The sequence below is a fragment of the Haematobia irritans genome, chromosome 3, assembly GCF_050003625.1.
Source record: "Haematobia irritans isolate KBUSLIRL chromosome 3, ASM5000362v1, whole genome shotgun sequence".
Classification (NCBI taxonomy): domain Eukaryota; kingdom Metazoa; phylum Arthropoda; class Insecta; order Diptera; family Muscidae; genus Haematobia; species Haematobia irritans.
The window spans coordinates 34,922,627-34,938,276 of NC_134399.1; the positions used below are offsets into that span (position 1 = coordinate 34,922,627).

The window sequence follows — 15,650 nt, forward strand, 5'->3', positions numbered from 1 at the left end:
AAAAAGGAGGTACCTTGTCATAGAGCTTAACATCGAATCGGGCAGCACTCAGTGATAAGAGAGAAGTTCACCAATGTGGTATCACAATGAACTGAATAGTCTAAGTGAGCCTGATACTTCGGGCTGCCACCTAACCTAACCTATATATAGTCGATCCCCAAAAATAATCTACCAAAATTTTATTTCTATAGAAAATGTTGTCAAAATTTTATTACTATAGAAAATTTTGACAAAATTTTATTTCTATAAAAAATTTTGTCACAATTTTATTTCTATAGAAAATTTTGTTTAATATAAATCCCGTATGGACTAACTTACAAATGAGAAGACGGTGTTAATATATTGTAAGATACCTTGCCATCGGCAAGTGTTACCGCAAACCAAGTAATTCGATTGTGAATGACAGTCTTTAGTACAAGTTTCTATGCAGTCCATGGTGGAGGGTACATAAGATTCGGCCTGGGCCGTATATACTTGTTATATATTTTTATGGACCAAATTATGCATAAATATTATCTGGGAGCATAACTATTATAGATCATAACGAAAGGAACCAATTTTTCCATGATTGTTAGAATGTATATACTGACATCATGTGCTCAATTTCAACAGCATCGTATGAAATTTGCTTCCCCAAAAGGCTCCGAAACTCAAATTTGGGGTAGCGGTTCATATGGTATTCCGATATGGCCCATTTACAATATCGTCCGACCTTTAGAAACAACAAAACAACTATACGTGAAAAGTTTCAAGTCAAAAGCTGGTTTCGTCCGAAGGTTGGCGTGATTTCATCCGACGGAAGGAATTTGGTAAATCGACAAAGAATGTCACCATGACCAAGAATATATATACTTTATGGGGTCTGAGACCAATATTTCGATGCGTTATAAATGGAATGGTGGAGGGTATAAAAATGGAGTCCCTCCATCATGTTTTGGGATTTGGGGAGTCTGTGAAACCCCCAACCGTGCTGCATTTTCAGGGGTTCAATGTTACTGTTATGTCACTTTAGTGGCAAATTTGCAACTTTTTAAAGCGTTAACACTTTGGTGCCATATGTTATGTTGAGCCTCGACGTGCCATACATTTTGACATTTTTGCGCCACCTTTTTGTCTTGTTGTGCCACTTTTTAATTAAGCCCCGTTTAAATGCAATAGTTTTCGTAAATTTCTGTGCCGGATCTATTTAAATCACGGATGTGATCGGTGCCGTGAGATAAAATCGAGCTAATTCATGGAGCACTTTTTCCTTATCTAATGATAGTGTTATCGATTGTGGCACCTAAAACTATGCAAAGGAAAAATTCTGTATTAGCCAAATCAGGTTCTACCATGAATTTTTAATTTCAAACATTAATGTTAGATGAAATGCCCTCAAGAAAATGTCTTATTATTTAGCGATCTACTTAATTATTCAAAGATAACTGTATTGTCATACAGTTAAAAATATTTAAATGTTAAAAGTAGGCTACAAAATTATTTCATATTTAAATGAAATATATGGTCCTTCGATGTCAGCTACTATGTAAACTGAACTTAGTGAAATATATACTAAAGAATACTTCGATGCCACTTAAATTTTTTCTAGGATGTGATCAATACCATATCTGGGTATGGTTTCACTCGGTTGCAAATACTTAGCAAAAGGTTCTTTTCGTGGATAGTTGGTGGATATTGAGTCATGACCGGGGTGACTAAATGTTTTTTTGCTTAGGACTATTGTAGTGGATCCACCTCAACAGAAATGATGCGTTGCAAAATACTTCTGCTTTGTTGCCTTTGGAGTAGCTAATTCCAAGTTTCCCGCAAATGCTGTTTTGTTGACACGAAACTTGTCCAAACAAAAAACTGTGGTGTTTATCCCTCGGGCAAATGGCACATACTGAATATAATGAATTGATTGTCTGGTGCGTGTTTCGTTTTCGTATCCATGAATGAGACTATCATTTATTAAATGATCGCAAACATATTTAAATAAGACTCCTAAATGTATGCTATACAAATTTTATGATGATTAAAGGAATTAAATCATTATTAAAAGGCCATTTATAAAAAACATAAATATTTAAATAATTAAAACTATGTAATATAAATATTTAGAAATAAAATAAAATAAATTTAATTAGCCAATTTAAAATATTATTTATAATGCTAAATAAAAGCCAACAAAATAGTTTTGAATTCAATTGTGTGAAATACCAAACTTTTTGAAAACTGTTTTGGTTATAAAAAAAATTAAGCACGCAAAATTAATATAACTCTATGATGAAAAAGATGCCACCCTGTGCCGTTAAGACCTTAGTTGAGGAGTCACTAAAAACAAAGACAAAACTCATTATGGGATGCGATGCAAATGCACATCATAGTATTTGGGGAAGTAGTGATACTAATGCAAGGGGAGAGTCGCTAATAGAGTTTATTTTGCGTACTAACCTGGTAGTTTGCAATAAGGGAGATGCACCAACCTTCGTCACCAGGAACAGACAAGAGGTTTTGGACGTAACGTTGACCTCTCCGGAACTGAATGATAAGATATCTGAGTGGCAAGTTTTGAGGGAACATAGCTTCTCAGATCATCGCTACATCAGTTTCAGATTGGCTGTTCGTACTTCAAAGACCATATTTCCGCCAAATGTTAGGAAAGCTGATTGGAATAGGTATAGGGAATCGTTCAATTCGATGATACCGGAAATGCCGGAGACAAATATGAGCACTGTGCAAGATATCGAACACGCAGTGGAGCGGATTACTAAGGCCTTCAACATTTCACTGAAAGCTGCTTGCCCTAGAGGAAAGCCAAGGGGAAAAATCGGCCGCCATGGTGGACTACGGAGTTAAGTAATATGAGGAAATCCTGCAGGAAGCTCTTTAACAAAGCAAAGTCCACAAGAGCTCTGGAGGATTGGGACACTTACAAGATGAATCTGAGAGAATATAAACGAGAACTGAGAAGGTCTCAACAAAACTCTTGGGATGATTACTGTAGCAGTATTGAGAATACGTCAGAGGCTTCCAGACTACGGAAGGTACTAGCATCCACTAACACCGCTCCAGGTTTCATTAAAACATCGGAGGGAAATTGGACAACGTCCAGTCCGGCCATCAACTGCCGCAAATCTCTCAATGAGATGGCTGAGCAGTACAATATTCACCTAATATGGGTGCCTGGCCATAGGAACATACCGGGGAACTGCGAAGCGGATGAGTTGGCAAGGCTAGGGACTACCTTACATATTCCAGGGGAACTAGAATTTGTTGGTATGCCCCTAGCTACCTGCAAGCTCATGCTGCGTGAGAAGGCTGTTAGGATGGCAAATGTTCGATGGGAGAATTGCAAGGGTTGTAACGACACCAAGCAAATATGGCCCCATTTCAACTTAAACCGCACACTAGATATGCTAATGTTCTCGAGACGTCAGATATCACTCCTGATATCTGCTATAACGGGTCGCTGCCTGATAGGCGATTTTGCAAAAACTATTGGCGCGAAGTATAATGACTATTGTATGAGCTGTCATGATGCGGAGGAAAAAGAATCAATTAAACACCTCTTGTGTGAGTGTCCTGCATTTTGTGTAAAGCGCAAGCAACTTTTAGGAGCATATAGCTTCAGATTACTGGCGGATCTGGAAAACGTTAACTTAAGCAGTTTGCTAATGTTTTTGGAACAATCTGGTTGGTTCAACAAAGAAAAATAATCAAGAAGGTTCAGCGGTTAAAACTAGAAGTGCCCATATGTAATAGGTACTTTTAGTTAATGTGGTATCACAATGGACTGAATAGTCTAAGTGAGCCTGAATCTTAATCGGGCTGCCACTTTAACCTAACCTAACCTATGATGAAAAATGATATTCACCTTTTCGATTTGGAATGTTTAGACTAATTGAAACTAGTCTCTACCAGAGAGCGAGCATTTTATCTAAACTTAAAAAATAAATATTTTGTTCTTTTTTTTGTTTTTTTTTTTTTTGGTTTTTTGTCATTCGATAACTTGTCGCATAACATTTTGATTTTATTTCGTTAAATTAATATTTAGTATGAACATTTGATTTATTTCGGTTTTGTTTGCTTAAGTCTATTCTAGTTTCTACAGTTACTGATTAATGAATGGGGTATCCAATTTAGACAACATTTTTTTTTTTGACGAGAATGTAATTATTCAACGGAACATTCTACAAGTTTATGATTTATCCGCTGCTCTTCAATATGGTGCGATTCAATTGATTTTATTTCCGTTAATTCAAAATTTTCATGATTATTGAAAACTAATACACTTGTTTACTTGTCTATCATGCGCCTGCCCATTTCAGCAATAGGGAGATCAAGCATAACACAAGAGTATAATTTATAGGCCTTAGAACTATTGAAGAAACCCTGTTGGAAATTATCAAACAAAAAATTATAGACAAACCATAACAATTCATAGTCCAATTGTCTTTAACATAAACATCTCGGTTGTCACACGCTCCCTCACCACCACCATCTGCTTTATGGTATTTATGTTATAGCTTTTATTGTCAAATTTTTATTGAAAACAATTAAATGAATTAATTTGACAACCATAAACACAAAAAAAAAAGACAAACAAACGAAAAAAGGGACCACTCTCTACCACTAGCACTCTATAAAATAATGGGAAAAAATAATCAATTGGTTTGGCAACATAATCTAAGAAATTACTTGGTGGTCTTATGGCATTTGTGGTGGCTAAATACCCTAACACATAAAATGAGACCAATTTACAGGCAATCAAAAAATATCCATGCCTAAGGGTGTATGTGGAGAAAGTTTTTTTTTTTTTTAATTTTCCTTATTGTCTTGTTATTGCATTTCAAATGGTTTCCAATAAATTTTCAATTAAATCATCATGTCTTTCCTGGTGTTTTTCATCCCCCTCCTCCTCCACCACTACCCCTTATTCAACTAAAGTTGTGCGTTTCTAGACTATATTGTTGTGATGGATTTAACTTTCAGACCTTTGCCTTTTATATAGAATTCATCAAACTTTAAACGGCGTCCAATGTCCGTCCTTCCTGTCTACCATAGTGCTTTTGCTCCTCTCTGTGTTTGTGCCTGTGTAATTTCGTTGCAAGTATTCCCCATTGTCTGAAGTTATTTTGTGTTTTATTGGATTCTTGTTGAAATGCATTGCATTTAATTAAAAATGAACATAAATTGTTGTACTGCAATAGGGATGTACATTCACGAAAGGGTGTGTCAACTGGGGAGTGGCAGAAATTGCAAAAACAAAAATTATAATAAAATAAAACAGCCAAGAGACATCTTGGAATTGGGAAATTATGTTTTTTTTTTTTTTTAATTATCCTAACGAGTTTAAAATATGTACTTTTTGGTACCAAATTGTACAAACATTTCAATTATTTTCAACTACCCAGCAAAAACAGCACGCCAATTTCCTCAAAATGTTAATTCTATAGAAAATTTTGTCAAAATTTTATTTCTTTAGAAAATTTTGTGAAAATTCTAGTTGTAAAGAAAATTTTGTCAAAATTTTATTTCTATAGAAAATTTTGTCACGATTTTATTTCTTTAGAAAATTGTGTGAAAAATTTAGTTCTAAAGAATATTTTGTCAAAATTTTATTTCTATAGAAAATGTTGTCAAAATTTTATTTCTATAGAAAATTTTGTGAAAATCTTATTTCTATAGCAAATTTTGTCAAATTTTAATTCCTGTAGAAAATGTTGTTAAAATTTTATTTCTTTAGAAAATTTTGTCAAATTTGAAATTTTATAGAAAATTTTGCCAAAATGTACTCAAAATTTTATTTCTATGCAAAACTTTATCAAAATTTTATTCCAAGGAAAATTTTGTCAAAATTTTATTTCTGTAGAAAATTTTCTCAAAATTTTATTTCTATAGAAAATTTTCTCAAAATTATTCTTCTACAGAAAATTTTGTCAAAATTTTATTTCTATAGAAAATTTTGTGAGAATTTTATTTATAGCAAATTTTGACAAAATTTTATTGCTATAGAAAATTTTGCCAAAATTTTAGTTCTATAGAAAATTTTGTCAAAATTTTTCTTCTACAGAAAATTTTGTCAATATTTTAGTTCTACAGAAAATTTTGTCAAAATTTTATTTCCTTAGAAACTTTACTCAAAATTTTATTTTTATACAAAACTTTATGAAAATTATTCCAAGGAAAATTTTGTCAAAATTTTATTTCTATAGAAAATTTTGTCAAAATTTTATTTCTATAGAAAATTTTCTCAAAATTTTATTTCTATAGAAAATTTTGTCAAAATTTTTCTTCTACAGAAAATTTTGTCAAAATTTTAGTTCTAAAGAAAATTTTGTCAAAATTTTGTTTCTGTAGAAAATTTTGTCAAAATTTTATTTCTATAGAAAATTTTGTCAAAATTTTATTTCTATAGAAAATTTTGTCACGATTTTATTTCTTTAGAAAATTGTGTGAAAAATTTAGTTCTAAAGAATATTTTGTCAAAATTTTATTTCTATAGAAAATGTTGTCAAAATTTTATTTCTATAGAAAATTTTGTGAAAATCTTATTTCTATAGCAAATTTTGTCAAATTTTAATTTCTGTAGAAAATGTTGTTAAAATTTTATTTCTTTCGAAAATTTTGTCAAATTTGAAATTTTATAGAAAATTTTGCCAAAATTTATTTCCTTAGAAACTTTACTCAAAATTTTATTTCTATGCAAAACTTTATCAAAATTTTATTCCAAGTAAAATTTTATTACTGTAGAAAATTTTCTCAAAATTTTATTTCTATAGAAAATTTTCTCAAAATTATTCTTCTACAGAAAATTTTGTCAAAATTTTATTTCTATAGAAAATTTTGTGAGAATTTTATTTCTATAGCAAATTTTGACAAAATTTTATTGCTATAGAAAATTTTGCCAAAATTTTAGTTCTATAGAAAATTTTGTCAAAATTTTTCTTCTACAGAAAATTTTGTCAAAATTTTAGTTATACAGAAAATTTTGTCAAAATTTTATTTCCTTAGAAACTTTACTCAAAATTTTATTTTTATACAAAACTTTATGAAAATTATTCCAAGGAAAATTTTGTCAAAATTTTATTTCTATAGAAAATTTTGTCAAAATTTTATTTCTATAGAAAATTTTCTCAAAATTTTATATCTATAGAAAATTTTGTCAAAATTTTACATCTATAGAAAATTTTGTCAAAATTTTTCTTCTACAGAAAATTTTGTCAAAATTTTAGTTCTAAAGAAAATTTTGTCAAAATTTTGTTTCTGTAGAAAATTTTGTCAAAATTTTATTTCTATAGAAAATTTTGTCAAAATTTTATTTCTATAGAAAATTTTGTCGAAATTTAATTTTTATAGAAAATTTTCTCAAAATTTAATTTTTATAGAAAATTTTCTCAAAATTTATCTTCTACAGAAAATTTTGTGAAAATTTTAGTTCTACAGAAAATTTTGTCAAAATTTTATTTCTATAGAAAATTTTGTCAAAATTTTACTTCTACAGAAAATTTTGTCAACATTTTATTTCCTTAGAAACATTACTCAAAATTTTATTTTTATACAAAACTTTATCAAAATTTTATTCCAAGGAAAATTTTGTCAAAATTTTATTTCTATAGAATATTTTGTCAAAATTTTATTTCTATAGAAAATTTTCTCAAAATTTTATTTCTATAGAAAATTTTGTCAAAATTTTTCTTCTACAGAAAATTTTGTCAAAATTTTAGTTCTAAAGAAAATTTTGTCAAAATTTTGTTTCTGTAGAAAATTTTGTCAAAATTTTCTTTCTATAGAAAATTTTGTCGAAATTTAATTTTTATATAAAATTTTCTCAAAATTTAATTTTTATAGAAAATTTTCTCAAAATTTATCTTCTACAGAAAATTTTGTGAAAATTTTAGTTCTAAAGAAAATTTTGTCAAAACTTTATTTCTATAGAAAATTTTGTCAAAATTTTATTTCTGTAGAAAATTTTGTCAAAATTTTATTTCTATTGAAAATTTTGTCAAAATTTTATTTCTATTAGGAATTAGGAAATTATTTTTATTATTTTTTTTTTTTCAATTATACTAACGAGTTTAAAATATGTACTTTTTGGTACCAAATTGTACAAACATTTCAGTTATTTTCAACTACCTGCAAACAGCGTCGCCAATTCCTCAATATTTTATTTCTATAGAAAATGTTGTTAAATTTTAATTTGTATAGAAAATTTTGTTAAAATTTTATTTCTTAAGAAAATTTTGTCAAAATTTTATTTCTATAGAAAATTTTGACAAATTTTAATTTCTATAGAAAATTTTGTCAAAATTTTATTTCTATAGAAAATTTTGTCAAATTTTAATTTCTATAGAAAATGTTGTCAAAATTTTATTTTTACAGAAAATTTTGTCAAAATTTTATTTTTACAGAAAATTTTGTCAAAATTTTATTTTTACAGAAAATTTTGTCAAAATTTTACTTCTACAGAAAATTTTTTCAAAATTTTATTTCTATAGAAAATTTTCCCCAAATTTTTCTTCTACAGAAAATTTTGTCAAAATTTTAGTTTTAAAGAAAATTTTGTCAAAATTTAATTTCTATAGAAAATTTTGTCAAAATTTTACTTCTACAGAAAATTTTGTCAAAATTTTATTTCCTTAGAAACTTTACTCAAAATTTTATTTTTATACAAAACTTTATCAAAATTTTATTCCAAGGAAAATTTTGTCAAAATTTTATTTCTATAGAAAATTTTGTCAAAATTTTATTTCTATAGAAAATTTTGTCAAAATTTTATTTCTATAGAAAATTTTGTCCAAATTTTATGTCTATAGAAAATTTTGTCAAATTTGAATTTTTATAGAAAATGTTGCCAAAATGTTATTTCGTTAGAAACTTTTCTGAAAATTTTATTTCTTTAGAAATTTTTCTCAAAATTTTATATCCATGGAAAATTTACTGAAAATTTTATTCCAAGGAAAAATTTGTCAAAATTTTATTTCTATAGAAAATTTTCTCAAAATTTTACTTCTACAAAAAATTTTGTCAAAATTTTAGTTCTAAAGAAAATTTTGTCAAAATTTTATTTCTATAGAAAATTTTGTCAAAATTTTATTCCTACAGAAAATTGTTATCAAAATTTTAGTTGTACAAAAAATTTTGTCAAAATTTTATTTCTATTGAAAGTTTCATTTCTATAGAAAATTTTATTTCTACAGAAAATTTTGTCAACATATTATTCCTATTGAAAAATGGACAGAATAGACAACCTTAGTTTATCCGTAAATCCATTCTCAAACACAAAAAAAAATTATAACGTTGAGCCAAAGTAATCCATCATACGTTTCCCAACAACCCTTTGTATATAGGCTGTATAGTTTTTTTTTTTGAAGTTCTGCCATTTTTATAAATTCTACGTCAGTTGCTTAATTTATTGCTGGTTGGTTTTGGGTGCTTACACATTGAACTTTTGTAAAATTTACAAAAAAAAAAAAAAAACAAAAACAACAAAACCTCTTTAGTTTCATGATCAAATGCATCATTTGTCGAAGTGATTCATTTTTAGTACAAGTCAAAGGGCTCAGCTGTTGTTCAGCTATAGTCGTCATGTCATGCCAATGTTCTGATCTGCTAAGGCAATTCAGTTTGAGCTCTTAAAACAAAAAAAAATATTTCTGTTTTCTGACATGGAATGATGGTGGTTTGTTTTACTTTTTCTTTGTTTATTTTGTGGACACTTCATTTATTTCATACAACTATACGCATTGTCAAAAACAAAATATAAAATTGTTATTTATTTTGGAAGTTTATTTTCCCCTTTTTTCTCTCTGTTTTTGCAAGACAAAAAATTTCATTCACTGAAATATAAAAGCGATTCATTTGTATTTCATTTCATTTTGCTTTTTTTTTCGATTTTTTCGACAATTTTGTGGGTGTCAGAGACAAACTGCCACCATGTTTATTTTGTGTTTATTTGTGGGAGATCTCATACCAATTGGGATATTCGTATGAGTTTGCTGTTTTTTTTTTGATATTATTAAAATAATAGACACATTGTTTGACAGATGATTCATTTTTAAATGGTTTATTTATACATATTTATGGTAAACAATTTCAATGAATTTCAAATAAAATTGAAAAAAAGAGTATTTTAAAAACCGCATGTGGGATCATATGGCTGGCAAAGTATTGAAAATAGTAAAGCATGAAGAGAACATTTTGCTAGGATATATAAAAAAGAAATGATGATGATTTGAGTTTAGCTTTTACTCGAAACTTGTTGGCAAATTCTCATATTAGGTCTCATTTCGTCATAATATTCACAAATGTTGTGTTAGAATGAGGTAAAATTTTCTAAGTACATATCTTCGCAATCCTAACAAAATCCCCCTCCGTGAAATCTACCAGACACCTACGTTAGCTAAATAGTGTTGTCAGTAGTTTCCTGGCTCTTGTCCCCAAATTAGAACGCTTACGTCCCCAAAAATCCCCAATTTAAACTAAAATTTCCCACAAAAATCGCCAATAAAAATATTTTTTAAAAAATAGGGAATTTTTGTTATTCCTTCTTTTAGCACTTTTTCAAGAATGTAGAAGGAGAGAATTTCACATAAACCATAACTCAAAACCTGATTTATTATACTGAACAAAATTTGAAAATTCCCCACAAAAATCCCAAAATTTCTTGAAATTCCCCACACCAAGTCCCCAATATAAAAATTTCGTGCCCATCTACAAAAAAAAAATCCCCGTTTTGGGGAAAATCCCCAAGGCTGGAAACACGGCCAATATTACATAAATATTATACTGCTCCGCCATATCCTTGAGAGATTTGCGGCATTCTATGACCATTTTCGAGTTGAGGAACACAGAGTTTAAAGATTTTATTACAGTTTGGCTGTCTGCTACATATCAGCCACCCTGACTCATCATATCAGTCACCCTGGCTGATATGTCAGGCAACAAAGTGCTATAGTTTTTCAAAAATCGACAAAGCCATCACACGCTGCACAGAAATGGCTTTGCGCCCTCATGAGATGATCGTCACTCCAAAATGTCCTAGGCTCAAAAGTCCCACGGATGGAGATAATATGATTTTCGGTGCCTGTTAGACGGTCGAAACGGATCGAGAAACATCGGTTTAAAGCCATTCTTGATTGATGCGTGTTGAGTGCGACGATGCTGTATGTTTGAATGTCCATGGTCTATGTTTATCTGCCCAGGTCATTGGTCATTTTTTACCCTATAGTCGATGGCCCACACAATTACCATTGGCGGCGTTGGAGCTATGGTGGCCATTCGAAGGTGGACATTTTCAGCTGACCTCTTTGGCAAGTAAACCCGAACATTATCTTTGTTCCCAAACTGCTCAATTTGGAATGGCTTCTCATCGAAGAAAAGCAAATTCGGTACCTTCGTACGTACAACCGAAGTTCCTCCTTGGTTCACCTCTGGATTCAATTACAAATTTAATTGATCCAATAAAAAAATTCCAAAAAAAATTAAATCAATTAAATTTTTAATTGAATATTTTTAAAATTTTAATTAGACTGTGATCAGTGTAGACTGTGATCAGATACCTATTTTAGGAGAATATTGAACTGCTCTTTCTTTCCTCCGTATTAAGCTTAAAGTTCGTTTGTCCCGAAACGTTATCATTGAGATTTTCTAAAAAGGTGGCACAAAAGGTGTCACCAAACGTAGCATACTAAAAAGGTGGCACATAAAGTGACAGTATTTTTTATAAAGAAAAATAAGAATTAAATGAACTGTGTGCTTAATTTTTATTTGATTTTTGGTCGACCTTTTGTTAGAATTATAAATTAAAAAAATATTGTCGTGAGGCCAAAGATTTCACGTCCTTATATTTCGAAAGCGAATTTTGCTTAGCATAAAAGACACATTTCTCTACTAAAAAGTTTTTTCCTTGTCCTAAAGTCGATAAACTTTTCAATAAAGTCGTTTCGTCCTTATAGTTAAGTGATTCGACTTATTAAAATTGGGTGTCCTAACATGAAGGAAAATTTCGTTTTACCAAGGTCAACTTGGCTTTAATACTTCTGAAAAATTATTCAAAATTAATGAGATCGTCTTTAAATTTGTTGACTTTTTGCATTTTAGTTACAAAGCTAAAAAAACGTTTAAAAATAGGAGATGTTTTTTTAACACTTTATTTTAAAGTCTAAATATGAAAATTTAAGTTGCCGTTCAAACTTTTTAACGGACTTTAATAGCACATGAAGAAAAAATCAGAAAACTCAAATTTATAAGAGAATTTTTTCTTAGATGTGTCCTTACTTCAGTTCTCCGCATCTTTGGCTCGGAATCAATTCCAAAATCGTTAGTGTAATGACAAAATCTTTGAAACGGGTATGCTTTTTTTCACTGTTGAATTATGAAGTCACATTAATCTCAACAATTATTTTTTAGACTCCGGGTTATCTTATACAGAAAAATTTCTTTGCATATTCTATTACGGTGCACACAGAAAACAAATTTGTTGTGCCAACCAATTTTTTTGCCAACCGATTTATTTGGTCCCATCTACCATCAGAATATAACCGACAATATTTGTTAGAGCAACCAATTCTTGTCTGGCACAACAATACATAAATTGTTTGGATAACTAAAATTTGAGCACATTAACACTCTAATTTGTAATCCCAACCAATAAAATTTCATTCGTTTGTTAAAACAACTAATTATTTTTTCGGACAACCTTATGAATTTAAGAAACAATCCTTTGAATTAAGTTTAATTTATATTTACTTTTATTACATGTTAATATTTTTGTATTGATTATTGAGCTTATAAAAAATCGTCATCTGTAGAACATTTTTGAACTGGAAAAGAAACTTCACAAAATAGCTAGTTGCGATGTTTGCAAACCAATCTGCATAATTTTCAGGCCCAAGGAGGTCCTCGGCCTATAAGAATTCTTCTAAACTTGTTATCTCTGATTTCATAAATGTTATTGGTGGACAGTTCTCAAAATATTTTGCTTTTAAAGCCTGAAAGAAAAAAATACCTAACGAAATTTTTGCGTTAATATCCAATTTGGCATGATCGTGCACCCAGAGAAGGAATATGACCACCTCAAACATGTTTCAAGAGCAAAATGTTATTTTTGGATGGTGACCATGTAACATGTTCGGTGCAACCATGTTATTTCTCGAAAATTATGGATCTGTTTTCAGAAAACATGTTATGTTTGCCGAGAAAACAACTTTTTTGCGACAAACATGTTACATGGTCACCATCCAAAAATAATATTTTGCTCTTGAAACATGTTTGAGGTGACCATATTCCTTCTCTGGGTGTGGTCTGATGGCAAAATTTGTCTAAAAGTACACGCCTTGCATGATTACATATACCATTCGGTTTGAGTCGCAGAAGTAAAGCCAATGTATCCTACATAGCTTAGAACTGAACGGAAATGTTTCAGTTGCGGTACTTATAATTACCGGATCGATTTTCAGCGTGACTCTGAACTCAGGCATGGATCATGAAATTTTGTCGTTACATCGGAAGTCGTCACATTTGTTGAGATATCCCTAGAGGGAAGAAGGTAAAGAGTGAGGAGTATTAATTTAATTTGATGTTTAAGTTACTTACCACTTAAGAATACAGCTACCCAATTTAAAAATATACAAAAAATCTCTCAGACTTGGCCACTCTGAAAACCGGCACCTACCAAACGTGGACGGTTTTCTAACTGGACACCTGCCAAATGTGGACAAATGTTAGACGAACGTTTGTGTCTTCCATTCACTGTATATGTATAACTCACAGCAATCCTTTATGGACAGAATGTTCTCTAAATTTGAGTAAACGTCATCAAAATATTGAATTGAAATTTAAAGTTGATAATTAATTTGGCAAAACACAATATATTTGTTGTTACATATGTATATGTAGTCCATAGCAACCAATTCCCTTTATAACTATCAAATCTGTTAACACAACCAACTTAGTTGTTAAACAGACCTTCAGCTGGGCATGGAGGCATATTGGAAAAAGAAGTCAGTTAGCACAACGGGGTGCAATAAATTGAAATGGTTGCTTACTTCAATATATAAATAACGACCAATACTTGGTCGTGTGTACCAACTTTCGGTCACACCGCTATTATATTGGTTATATGAACTATCTAACAAAAGAAATAACTAACAATTATTCCACACAATTAAAAATTGTAAGTCTTCACTATCAAATTGTTGTCGTAATCGAATTCCAACCAATCATTTCTCTGGGTGTGGCTTATGCTATGATTTAAAAAGGAAAAATTGCTAAAAATCGTAGTATTGAATGCTTTAGATCGATTTTATCTTAAGGCTCCAATAACATCCGTAATTTTAAAGGGTCCTGTGGATCGACAAATTAAAAGTGGCACAAAATTATAAAAAGGTAGCACAACAATTGAAAAAGCATGGCATTTAGGGGCACAAACATGTCAACGGATAAAAAAACGGTGCCGACAGATTAAAAGTGGCACAAAATTATAAAAAGGTAGCACAACAATTGAAAAAGCATGGCATTTAGAGGCACAAACATGTCAACGGTTAAAAAAGTGTCAAAAGTTACCAACGAAGTATGCTGGTGAGTAATGTGAAAGTTCCGAAATAATTGTCCATCTTGACGTCTAGACTCTAGAGGGTCTCACTCTTGTAGTTTTGTCAACGGGCACAAAAAAAAAACAAGTATAAACGGCCGTAAGTTCGGCCAGGCCGAATCTTATGTACCCTCCACCATGGATTGCGTATTGCGAAAGACTGTCATCCACAATCGAATTACTTGGGTTGTGGTATCTTAAATCGTTTTCTAAATTGTGAATTAGTCCATACATTAGACAAAAAAAAAATATGTGTAAGTAAGTCTAAAAATAATTACGAATCGATATGGACTTTTGCACGGTACGTAGGGAGCCAGAATTGAAATATGGGGGTCGCTTATATGGGGGCTATATACAATTATTGATATGGACCAATTTTTGTGTGATTGGGGATCGATTTATCTGAGGGCTATATATAACTATAGACCGATATGGACCTAGTTAGGCATGGTTGTTAACGGCCATATACTAGCACAATTTCAACTGACTCAGATGAAATTTGCTCCTCCAAGAGGCTCCAAACCCAAATCTCGGGATCGGTTTATATGGGGGCTATATATAATTGTGGACTGATATGGACCACTTTTGGCATGGTTGTTAAATATCATATACTACCACCACGTACAAAATTTCAACCAGATCGGATGAATTTTGCTTCTCCAAAAGGCACCGGAGGTCAAATCTGGGGATCGGTTTATATGGGTGCTATATATAATTATGGACTGACATGAACCAATTCCTGCATGGTTGTTGGATACCATATACTAACATCACGTACCAAATTTCAACCGAATCGGATGAATTTTGCTCTTCCAAGGGGCTCCGGAGGTCAAATCGGGGGATCGGTTTATATGGGGGCTATATATAATTATGGACCGATTTCGACCAATTTTTGCATGGGAGTTTGAGACTATATACTAACACCATGTACCAAATTTCAGCTGAATCGGATGAAATTTGCTTCTCTTAGAGGCCTCGCAAGCCAAATCGAGGGATCGGTTTATATGGGGGCTATATATAATTATGGACCGATGTGGACTAATTTTTGCATGGTTGTTAGAGACCATATACTAAC

The 15,650-nt window shown here is 30.7% G+C and overlaps 1 protein-coding gene and 1 long non-coding RNA gene across 6 annotated transcripts in view; one reads left to right on the top strand and one right to left on the bottom strand.

Moving 5' to 3' along the window:
- The window catches only part of raskol (Ras GTPase-activating protein raskol), a 679,447-nt gene that overhangs the window by 392,455 nt on the left and 271,342 nt on the right, over nucleotides 1–15,650 (top strand). The window lies entirely within an intron of this gene.
- Nucleotides 12,779–13,818, bottom strand: LOC142229904 (uncharacterized). Its single transcript, XR_012720526.1, has 3 exons — nucleotides 13,579–13,818; nucleotides 13,428–13,517; nucleotides 12,779–12,991 (listed from the first exon to the last, which is right to left on the bottom strand). It is a non-coding gene; the product is annotated as an uncharacterized LOC142229904 (long non-coding RNA).